General features: G+C 42.2%; 1 protein-coding gene across 1 annotated transcript in view; it reads right to left on the reverse strand.

Annotated features, from left to right (window-relative positions):
- The window catches only part of FRMPD1 (FERM and PDZ domain containing 1), a 152,613-nt gene extending 152,022 nt beyond the window's left edge, over nt 1–591 (reverse strand). The window contains exon 1 of the mRNA XM_077965680.1: nt 460–591. The gene's annotated coding sequence lies outside the window, so the exon portion shown is untranslated. The remainder of the gene's footprint in view (nt 1–459) is intronic.
- Nucleotides 592–12,339: the final 11,748 nt, after the last annotated feature.

Raw genomic sequence — 12,339 nt, forward strand, 5'->3', positions numbered from 1 at the left:
CGCACCTGTAAGCCCAGCTACATGGGAGGCTGAGGAAGGAGAATCATTTGAACCCAGGAGGCAGAGGTTGCAGTGAGCTGAGATCACGCCATTGTACCCCTGCCTGGATGACAAGAGCAAAACTCCGTCTCAAAAACAAAACAAAACAAAAAACTTATTAGCCAATAAATATAAAAACCTCCCGAAATGTGATCATTCTATTAAGTATAAATCACCACTGCTCTGCCACCCACCTCCCCTACTCCAGTCCTTAGGAATGTTTCCTTCTGATGGATCTGGATTAAATCCTTAAGACACAACAGTTGAACTATTGTGTCCCAGAAGTCTCTACTTCCAGGATGACTTAAACACATCTCTGACCTAGCTCGTTTTTTTTTTGGTTTTGTTTGTTTTTTCGCTAACGATGTCTGCTGACCTGAACCAATGGTCAGTTGCCACATGCTCCTAACACACACTTACCTCCTTCCTTCCACCAGTGTCCACAGTCTTCACACTGATCACCAAATCCCAGCATCAATCCTGGAAGAGACTGTAGAGACCGGCCAATCCAAGCCCTCATTTTACAGATATGGACTCTGGAGCAACTAAGAGATAGACACTTGGCCAGGGTCATGCAGCTCATTAATGCAAGAGCTGGGACTAGAATTGCTTAACTGGAGATTCATCTCCCTGTGGTGTCATTCTTCTTCCAACTGGTTCTTTTGCCCTCTGCCCTAGTTGGCTTTCCTGCACTCACACACAGTCCACGCCCTCCTGGGATTTGGCAGCAGCCTGTGAGGCTCACCTGGAGTGAACTAACCCAGCTCAGCTGGCCTGGGACTCTACCTGCAGAGGAACAAGGATCACGTGGCTCTCCCGGAAACATAAATATTGTGTGGGGATGCACAGGATGTTCAAGTATATCCATCACCACAGGTCTGCCAAGTCTGCCATGCTGGGAAGCAAACAGAGCTTACAAGTCATTTCTAATATCTGAGACTGTTAAGTTCTTTCTTCCTATAATTTCAGGTTACCCTGCAATAAGAGCTTTGGTAGTGTCCCCTAAAATAAACTTGTTTACAATAAACATTTACCTAGGAGATAACCAAACAGCTGTCATTTGCTAGGCACTGTGTTAGCATCAGAGATACAAAAATGAGAAGACGTGATTCCCACCCTTATTTTGGTGGAAGAGAAAGATGCATAGACAATGGTAAGATGTTATGCTAAGTGTTTTGACGCTTGGACAAGAGTAGGCACAGGTCTCACAGACATGCAGAAGCAGCAGCTGAGCCAGCACAGGAGGGCTAGTGGAATTTTTTTCATGACCTTTTTATTTAGAATAATTTAAGATTTATAGCAAAGTTGCAAAGATAATGCAGAGAATTCCATATACTTCTCACCCTGGTCTCCCCAGTATTAACATCCTATATTACAGTGGTACCATTGTTACAACTAAGGAACCAGCACTGGCATGTAACCATTAACTAAACTAGTAAAGACTTTTTGGAAAAGGTGATATCTAAGGTGATTTCTTTCATTTATTTATTTATTTATTTATTTATTTATTTATTTATTTTCGAGACAGAGTTTCACTCTTGTTGCCTAGACTGGAAGGCAGTGACTCAATCTTGGCTCACTGCAACTTCTGCCTCCAGGGTTCAAGCAATTCTCCTGCCTCAGCCTCCCAGTAGCTGGAATTACAGGCTTCTGCTATGACTCCCGGCTATTTTTTTCTATTTCTACTAGGGGCAGGGTTTCACCATGTTGGCCAGGCTGGTCTCGAACTCCTGACCTCAGGTGATCCACCCGCCTCGGCCTCCCAAAGTGCTGGGATCACAGGTGTGAGCCACCACACCTGGCCAGGAAAAGGAATTTTAATCAGAAAGAATTCATGTACAAAGACCTATCTTCCTCAACAACATCATCCCTTTTTACTCTCTTCCTCAACCTGTTGACTCTTCTTCACTCTTCTTCTATTCTTCTCTTTTCCCACTCAATCTCCCACCTCTATCTCCACATCTGCTGGATGTTCCCTGAACTCACCAAACTCTTTGCTTTGGGTCTTTGCACTATAAAATGTATATTTAGGAAGATCATTCAGGCTGCAGGGTAGAAAATGCACTAGCGAGGATAAGACAGAATAAAGAAGACCAATTAATGGGTGGCCTGAGCAAAAGTGGTAGTAGTGGGAACAGAAAGAATATAATGACTTTTAGAGATATTAAGGAGATAGAATCAATGAAACTTAGTGGTTAATTCAAGGTAGGGCCTATGGGTGGGGCAAGAGTCAAGTCGACTCCCAGATTTCTGGCTTTAACAACCAGAGGGAATGGATGGTAGTGCCAGTCATTGGGCTAGACAGCACAAGAGTTAAGATGGATTAGAAGAGTGCTATGGTTTGAATATGTCACCAAAAATTCTTGTGTTGAAAATTTAATCCCCAATGCAACAGTATTAGGAGGTGGAATCTAATGGGAGATTTAGGTCATGAGGGCTCCACTCTCTCGAATGGATTAATGCTCTTATGAAAGGGCTTTCAGGAATGGGCATTCTCTTCCCCTCCCACCTTTTGCGATGTGAGGATACAGCAAGAAGGCCATCACCGGACCAGATGCCACCACCTTGATCCTGAACTTCCCAGTCTCTATAACTGAAAGAAAATAAACTTCTGTTCTTCATAAATTACCCAGTCTCAGATATTCTGTAACAGCAGCCCCAAATGCATTAAGACAGATGGGAAGAGGATTGGTTCTGCCTTGAACAGGTGAAGTGTGTACCCACGGGACATCCGAGAAGACAGTGAAGTTAGGAGGTTGGTTGGATATACAACTCTGTGTTTCTGGAGAGAAGTGAGCTGGAGACATATGTGGTAAATCATTAGCCTAAATACGGCATTTGAGGCCAGGCGAGATTACACATGAGTACAGAAGAGAAGGGGATCCAGGAGAGGTCCTTAAAGAATGTTGCCATTTAAGTGTGACCCAAGGAAGAGTGTGGAAGGAGGCTATGGAGCATCTAGAGAGGTGAAAAGAAAGCTAGAAGAATGTGGTATCCCTGACGCTAAGAGGGGAGGCCTTTCCTCAAAAGGCCACATGGCCAATAGTGTCAAATGCTGCAGAGGGTTTGAGGCCCACAAGAATCTCCTGGATTTGGGAATAAGGACTTCTTTCAAAGGAGGAGTTTCAGAGAACAGATGGGGCCAGAAGCCCAACCTGTCCTTAGGCTGCAGAATAAATAGGAGGTGGCTGGGCATAGTGGCTCACGTCTGTAATCCTAGCACTTTGGGAGGCCGAGGTGGGTGGATTACTTGAGGTCAGGAGTTTGAGACCAGCCTGGTCAACATGACGAAACCCCATCTCTACTAAAAAAAAAAAAAAAAAAGGCCGGGCGCGGTGGCTCAAGCCTATAATCCCAGCACTTTGGGAGGCCGAGACGGGCGGATCATGAGGTCAGGAGATCGAGACCATCCTGGCTAATACGGTGAAACCCCGTCTCTACTAAAAAATACAAAAAACTAGCCGGGCGAAGTGGCGGGTGCCTGTAGTCCCAGCTACTCGGGAGGCTGAGGCAGGAGAATGGCGTGAACCCGAGAGGAGGAGCTTGCAGTGAGCTGAGATCCGGCCACTGCACTCCAGCCTGGGTGACAGAGCAAGACTCCGTCTCAAAAAAAAAAAAAAATTAACCAGGCATGGTGGCATGCACCTGTAGTCCTAGCTACTTAGGAGACTGAAGCAAGAGAATCACCTGAACCCAAGAGGTGGAGGCTGCAGTGAGCCAAGATCGTGCTACTGCACTCCAGCCTGGACAACAGAGTCTCCATCTCAATGAAAAAAAAAGAATAAATAGGAGGTGAGGAAAAGAGGACTGTGGGTGCTCTGCAACTTTTTAAAGAAGATTTACTGTGAATCAGAGGCCAGAGATAATTTAAATGGGACTGGCAAATGATAGTAGATACTGGGAGTTTTTTGGTTTGGGTTTGACAGGGTCTTGCTTTGTCACTCAGGCTGGCATGTGGTGGCATGATCATGGCTCACTGCAGCCTGCATCTCCCAGGCTCACATGATCCTCCCACCGCAGCCTCTGGAACAGCTGGAACCACAGGTGTGTGCCACCACCATGACCAACTAATCTTTTTATTTTTGGGTAGAGATGGCGTCTCACTTTGTTGCTCAGGCTGGTCTCAAACTCCTGAGCTCAAGTGATCCTCCCGCCTCAGCCTCCCAAAGTGCTGGGATTACGAGCATGAGCAACCATGCCCGGCCTTTTAGATACTGTTGTGGTAAATAAATAAATAAATAAATAAATAAATAAATAAATAAAATAAAAATAAAAAACACCTTCTCCATTTAGAGTATGCTTAATTCATAATTTTTCTATTGAAAAATTATGTCTTATGGTTAGTAGTAGCTACTACCATTTATAAAGTGTCCACCATAAGCCAGGCACATTATGTACATAGTGTCCACCATAAGCCAGGCACATATTGTTTTATTTCACTCTTTAAACAACACTTTGAAGTAGCTACTATATCCTTCTGTTACAGTTGAAGAAACTAGAGCCCAGAAAAGTTAAGCATATGGCACAAGGTCTCAAAACAACCTCAGAGGAGCTGGAACTTAAACCTAACCTTCACTCCAAAGCCCATGCTTTTTCTACTGCAACTGTATTACCTCTCCTAAATACTTCCTACAGCTGGCCTTCATTTCACAGTGCAAAACACAAGCACTAAGCAGGGGCCAGGAATTTCACCCACCACTGTGAGAGACCTGAGGGAAGAGATGGATAACCCAGACACACACTTCTTGTTCAAGGACAATCTCTGAGTAAGGAATAAACAGTCTCTGGCTTTGAATCCCAGAGCTCCTTGCAGGGGACTCAATATGTCCCTTTGGGGGTTTTTTTTTGGGAGGGTGGGGGGAGGCTTGCGCATGTACATGAGAGGAGGTAGAGCCAGAGAGCTCAGAGTAAATCAATCATTGTTAACTAGAAAAGTGGAGCTGTGAGTATGGGAAAATTGCAAAATTTTATGAGAATTTTGCAAAAATTGTTTTTCACCTGGAGAAAACAAGTGTCAAGGAAGACCCAAGCTGCCATGAGGAAGAATGATAAGCCTTGCATTTGAAACTCTGGAGGACATAACTGGGGCCAGTGGGGACGTGGTATGGAAAGGCAGGTTTGACTCTAATAAGAAGAGTTGCCCATCTAATAAGAAGAGTTGCCCATCTAATAAGAAGAGTTGCCCATCTAAGGGTGGACAGAACTGCACCACAAAGTGGTGTTTCGTGTGACTAGAGATAGTCAAATCGAAGCAGGGGTGTGGAAGTTAGGGGCCAAGCATTAAAGAAGGCTTGGATGGCATTTTAGACTATCCTGGATCTGAGATTTTGAGAGGCCCTCTGAAGAAAATGGTTAAGACAAGGTTTCACATACAAAGGCCTGGCCTTTATTCTCCCCAAATGAATTCTAAATATTATGTAATGGGGAGATTGGCATGTTCCTTTATTCGCAATCTGTACAAACAATGTATAGCAATTTAACTTTGCTAAGAAAGAAAGAATGTCTTCCTACCTTTAGGAAGCTCTGTGTCTTTTCTAAGATGAGACGAGTGGTTATCTACTGGTATTTTTAGCCAGTAGATAACCCTGTCATCCTGATAATGTCAGGGACAGAGTGTGGACAATGGATACTGGTAGCCTTACCCTTGTTTCTCATGGAGATTAGAAATAAGGAGTTCATTTCCTACTTTCTCAAAGGGCTCTTGACAGGGGGTTACAGCAAGCCTAACAGAATAAGAGGAAGATCTATAAGCACTAAATCAATAAACGATCCTTTTCTTCTGTCTCTTTCTTTCACTGGATAAATATTAATTGAGTACCCTCTATATTACAGGCACTGCATTTTTATGGAAAGGCAAGGAACTATACCCAGCTGTATAAGCACATTTTCATAACATATGCATGTATCTTTTGTGTAATAGGGATGGGATGGAAATGATGGCAAAATCAGCTCTAACTTCTGCAGGGAGATGGCTATAAATTAGTATGTGCTCTAAATGATGTCAATGCAAACTAAGCCCTCAGTACATTTTACTTTTCCTGCTGCAAAATAACTTCTAGCACAAGAAAGCAAACCTCTTCTAAAAACAAAATCTTCCATTCCCTTGTTTGTAGTTCTAAAGGCCTGGAGACCTGACATCTACACCCTTGGTCCAGAAAAAAGAGGGTCACCAGGAAACACTGAGAACTCTGAATTTAAGGTAGTAATTCTAATGATCAGGGAAATTTTTAAGTTTGCACAAAATTAGTGCTACAAGGATGTTCACTGAAGTATTATTTATACAGAAACTATGGAAGCAACTGAATACCCAAAGGAAGAGATTTAGTAAATAAATTATGGTAAATCCATATACTGGAATGCCATACAGCCATCATTAATGATGTTCAGAGGAATATTTAAAGATATAGGAAAATAGTCAATATCACTTAATGAAAAATGCAAGTAAAAATAGCATATACTAAATGTTCTATTTTTGTAAAAATACATAGATACAAATGGGTATGGAGATTTTATATATATATATATATATATATATATATATATATATATATATGCCTGCACACACACACACACACACACACACACACACACACACACACACAAGAAAGAGCAAGAGCTATACATGTATATGATAGAAGAAAGGCCAAAAGAATTACCACCAATGTGAGTGGCTGTAGTATCATGGGGAATTACTTTTTTTTCTTTAATTCTGTATTGTCTAAATTTTATTATAGTAAACGCATTTTTTTTGTAAAAAAAAAAAAAAAAGCAAGTTATTTGAAGTTTGATAAGGGTTTATATAATTATATTGCTATAAATAAATACAAGCAAATACATTTTAAAGTTCATTCTATAACTCTGCCTATGACAGACTAAAATTATTTAATTGATTTTTATTTAGTCAAACAAAAACAATCTGTTCTAAAAGAGTGAGAAATAAGTAACTATATAAAAATAATATGTAGGGTCAGGTATGGAGGCTCACGCCTGTAATCCCAGCACTTTGGAAGGCCAAGGTAGGTGGATCACTTGAGGTCAGGTGTTCGAGACCAGCCTGGCCAACATGGTGAAACCCCATCTCTCCTAAAAATACAAAAATTAGCAAGGCGTGGTGGTGCACACTTGTAATCCCAGCTACTCAGGAGGCTAAGGCAGGATAATTGCTTGAACTCAGAAGGCAGAGGTTGCAGTGAGCCAAGATTATGACACTGCACTCCAACCTGGGCAACAGAACAAGACTCTGTCTCAAAATAATAATAATAGTACTAGTAGGATTTGGGGGAAATTTCTTTTGGGGACAATTTCCTTTCAATCTAATATACAAAGCCACCAATTTTTAAATTCTAAACACTAGTAGATATGAAATGCATTCATTCACTCATTCACTTGGGGGTACTTACTGAGTTTCTACCATGTAAATATCTGTATTTATCCTCGGTTGCTTGGAGGATGACAGAATGAGCAATGACATGTTCCCTGTACTTGAGGTACTTACAGTCTACATGGCAAGAGATCAAATATTCATGAATTATCCAGACAACAAAGCGCTAAAGGTTAGAACTGAGAACGGGGTGTCATAGAAAGCAAATGCCAGTGAGGTGAAGGTTATCAATATTCTACCTCTCCTTTAAGGTTCAAAGGGCCCCTCTTCCTGAAGAGGCATCTGTCTCTTAGTGAGCAGTAATTTCTAGAAGTAAGTTATCTTCTCTGCTAGGTGAGGACTCTGGTTAGCATCTATCACAAAACAACCCTTACTGAGAGCCCAGGGTCCTTTCTTTGTCCTGACCCTTATTTCATTCATCTTGGGTCCAGAGTGAACTTTAAAGTCAAGTTTATTTTAGGAATTCCAGGCCATGTTCACCTCCTGAAGGAATGAGGAAGGAGAGGTGTGGGGCTGGATAATAACACAGTCCAGATTAACAACTGGTGATGGGTGAGGTAATGTGGAAAGAAGGGCTGCCTTTAGTCTCTTGATGAGTAACAGCCACCTCTTATCCTGTCCCTCCCAAGCCCGGGTTTAACAACACTCCATTCTTTTCATCGTTACCTCTGAGGGGAGGATTGTCAATGAGAATATTCACAGTTAAAGTATCGAAACCAACAAGGTGCAATGGGGAAAGGTGCTAAACTGGGAGCCCAGAGACCTATCCTAGTCCAAGCCAGTTCTAACTAGCATCCCTTTGGGTCTCAGTTTCCCCATTTGCCAAATGAAGGGGTTGAATTGTTCAATACTCAAAGCCTATATAGCTCCCTATAAATTAGGAATCACAAGCTTCCTGTGATTTTATGTTGGATTTATTCCCCAATCATGAGTCATCAGTCAATCTCTGACTTTGCAAATACAAATTCCTCACCAATGATGGAAATTAAAGCACTTAATTCTCTTATGAGTAGGTTGCACACTCTGAATGGTGTGTACTGTACTGTCTGGGAAGTTGAGGCAAAGGAAATGGCTCTTTAATCCCTCCTGGGATCTAAATGGAAAACAAGACAGGCTGTGACATCAGCTCCCATTTCCTCTGCGATCAGACTAAATAATACAAATATCAATATTAAATTATGCGTGCATACTTTTTATTTTTGCCTTCCATGGCAAATCACAGTGAATCCTTTGCTCTTAGCTTTTAGTTCAAGGTTATGTAGGAAGAACAGGAAAAATGAACACAGAATTACAGCATATTTAGAGCTGCGGGCAACTTTAAAGATTAGTCCCAACCTCTCATCATCCCATCATTGAGGAAAAATGAGGGGTCCAAGATGTGAAATAGCTCCATCCAATGTTGACTTCCTGAAGCATATTTTCTCAATTTGCCTCACCTAAACCCACTGTCATTGGACAATACCACCACCTACATGCCAAATACATAAGCACTTTTTTAAAAAGCCAAAAAAGAGAAGCGAATCTCTTTTCATGAGTTTCCTTCATTACAACTAGATGAACCATGCAAGCGGAAAACTGAATTCACCAGGAGGAATGTATCTGAGACAGGAATGGGTCATCCTCTTAGACTGTATCCAACACCAATTCTTCACTCCAAGATCTAGCTACTCCGTATTTCTATCCCCTACCTACTTCTGTCTCTACAGGTATGCAAGCACCAGACCTAAGGAAATTGTTATGAAAATAATATTGCCCTTTAACAGGCTAGCCATTTGCTACCATATCACCTACCGGGTGTAAAGGTGCTGCTTTAGCTGGGCATGGTGGCGGTTGCCTGTACCCCAGCTACTTGGGAGGCTGAGGCAAGAGGATCCCTCGAGCCCAGGAGTTTGAGACTAGCCTGGGCAATATAGCAAGACCCTGCCTCAAAAAATTAATTTAAGAAAGTACTGCTTTAATTTAGGAAATAAAATTCAAATGCTTAAAATCTGTTCTTTTCACCAAGAAGCATGATTTCTGCTAATTTACCCCATCTTTCATTTCCTGTGAAAGTTACTCAAAAGCATCTCTGCAGAGAAAATAAATTAATTGATAGTTTCATATGTAAGCTATTTTTCTAAACTTGGTCAGCATTAGGGGTTGAAGTTACTGGAACCACGTAACAAGATCTCATCCCTTCCCAATCACTTTGCCTCACTATTCGGATGGATGAGATATGCCTTATTGTTACATCCATCCTATTGTGGAACACACACTCTTATTTTTTAACAGATGAAGTTTTGCTCTGCCACCCAGGTTGGAGTGCAGTGCTGTGATCATAGCACACGGCAGCCTCACACTCCTGGGCTCAAGCAGTCCTCCTCCTGCCTTAGCTTCCTCAGTAGTTGGGACTACAGGCATGTGTCACTACCCCTGGTTATTTTTTTCTATTTTGTTAGAAATAGAAATATTTCTGACCACATTCGATGACATTTTCATAGTCAAGCGCTCCATACCAGAAAGTTCAAGATGACAATAAAATTCAAGATGCATAGGTTGTTTTAAAAAATGCATAGACTGTTAGAACTGGAAGAAACTTTCAAAAGCGTCTCAGTATATGCCTTCCCTTTCCAACTAAAGAAATGGAAGAACTGGGTGCGGTGGTTCATGCTTCGGTCAGGAGACTGAGGCAAGAGGATTACTTGAGCCCAGGAGTTTGAGACCAGCCTGGACAACACAGCAAGACCCTATTTCTAACAAAATAGAAAAAAATAAGCAGGTGTAGTGGCACATGCCTATAGTCCCAACCACTCAGGAAGCTAAGGCAGGAGGAGGACTGCTTGAGCCCAGCAGTGTGAGGCTGCCATGAGCTATGATCACACCACTGCACTCCAACCTGGGTGGCAGAGCAAAACTTCATCTCTTAAAAAATAAAAAAGAAAACTAGCCAGGCCTGGTGGCACACACCTGTAGTCCCAGCTACTCGGAAGACTGAGGCAGGAGAATCATTTGAACCTGGGAGGCAGAGGTTGCAGTGAGCCAAGATCGTGCCACTGCACTCCAGCCTGGGCGACAGAGCAAGACTCAGTCTAAAATAAATAAATAAATAAGAAGAAAGAAATGGAGTTGCTGTGAAATCAGATACTCATCCCTCATCACACCGCTAGTTGGCAGCAGTGCCAGATCTAGTGTCCATGTCTCCAGTGTTCATGTTCTTTCCACAGTCCTTGCTGCTTTCAGCATCACTGTAGGCTTTCTAAACACTCACGAAGGGTTGGCTGGAGGCTATTCCTTGGGAGTCAGCCACTCCCATTCCAGAGCTGCCTCTGCTATTCCACTGCATGAATTACTGATGCAAAAGGTTGCTAAAGCTGGAATAAGCAAATGAGTTTCCTTTCTTGCCCCAGTGTCTTACATTCTGTCAACCAGAAAGGTGACTGTGCTTATAGTTTTTAGTTGCTCTCATAGTAAATAATTGTCCTGATTTATCCAAAGTCCATTGCTGCTATGCAATATGCAATCAAGAAGGAACATTCTGGTTTTGAATTATGTGAGCAATTCAGTCATCTGGGCTTGTGTGTAAGAAGTAGATATGGCTAGTTGGCTTGTGTAACTTGGGGCAGCAGCCTACTCACTCGGTTTGGATGCTTCTGTGACAGGAAATCTGGTTGCATCAAACTCCTAACTCCAGCGATGTCCATTCATGTGGGCACTGTTAAAGACTAACAGATGAGCAGTAGGGTGCAGGGGAAAGATAATTCAACTTGACATGATAATTTTCTGCATTAGAACCCTGTCCTGTGCATCACCAGCAGAATGACTTCAGACTTTAGTGCACTTTAGACTTCAGCTGCGATGTTCCAGATCAAGGGGCTCACACCAAAGCTGGACTTGGTTTCTGAGCCTCCTTCTACTCTTCTGTAAAATGCTGATCAGATTTGAACTTGCTTTATACATATTGTGTTACTTGGCTAACAGTATTTTAAAGACCTCTGTGCTTCAATAATCTGTAAAAAGGCCAGGTGCAGTGGCTCATGCCTGTAATCACCGCACTTTTGGAGGCCGAGGTGGGCAGATCACCTGAGGTCAGGAGTTTAAGACCAGCCTGGCCAACATGGTGAATCCCCGTCTCTACAAAAACTACAAAATTTAGCCAGGCATGGTGGTGCGCACCTGTAATCCCAGCTACTCAGGAGGCTGAGGCAGGAGAATCACTTGAACCTGGGAAGCAGAGGTTGCAGTGAGCTGAAATCGCGCCACTGTACTCTGGCCTGGGCGGCAGAGCGAGACTCTGTATCCAAAAAAAAAAAAAAAAAGTTTCATCTTTGTCTCTTTAACTTATGTAAAATTTCAAACACAGTCAAGAAAGACTAGAATAATTAACTAATATGAAGTCACCAGTTTTTAATATTTTGCTGACATCATTTATCTCTCTCAATACTTTTTCCCCTCTGAGGTATTTTTAAGCACATTTGGGGGCCGGGCGCGGTAGCTCACGCCTGTAATCCCAGCACTTTGGGAGGCGGGGGCGAGAGGATCGCTTGGATCCTGGAACCCAGGAGTTCCAGATCAGTCTCAACAACAACAATTAGCAATAAAAAATAAATAAAAATCAAAGCACATTTGAGCAAATTGTTTTAAAGATCTCTGTGCTTCAATTTTCTAATCTAGGAAATGACGATTATAATATCGAATTCACAGGTGACAATTATACTGAATATTCAATAAATGTTAGTTATCACTGTTTACAGTGGTACCTTATGTGCACAGCCCCCTCCAGGGCGTAAAAGCACTTTGCAGCGCAGCGCTCCAGGTTCAAGACAGATGTTATTGTTGTTGTTGTTATTATTATTATTATTATTATTATTATTATTATTATTTTGAGACGGAGTCTCGCTCTGTCGCCCAGGCTGGAGTGCAGTGGCGCGATCTCGGCTCAC

Source organism: Macaca mulatta, chromosome 15, assembly GCF_049350105.2.
Source record: "Macaca mulatta isolate MMU2019108-1 chromosome 15, T2T-MMU8v2.0, whole genome shotgun sequence".
Lineage (NCBI taxonomy): Eukaryota > Metazoa > Chordata > Mammalia > Primates > Cercopithecidae > Macaca > Macaca mulatta.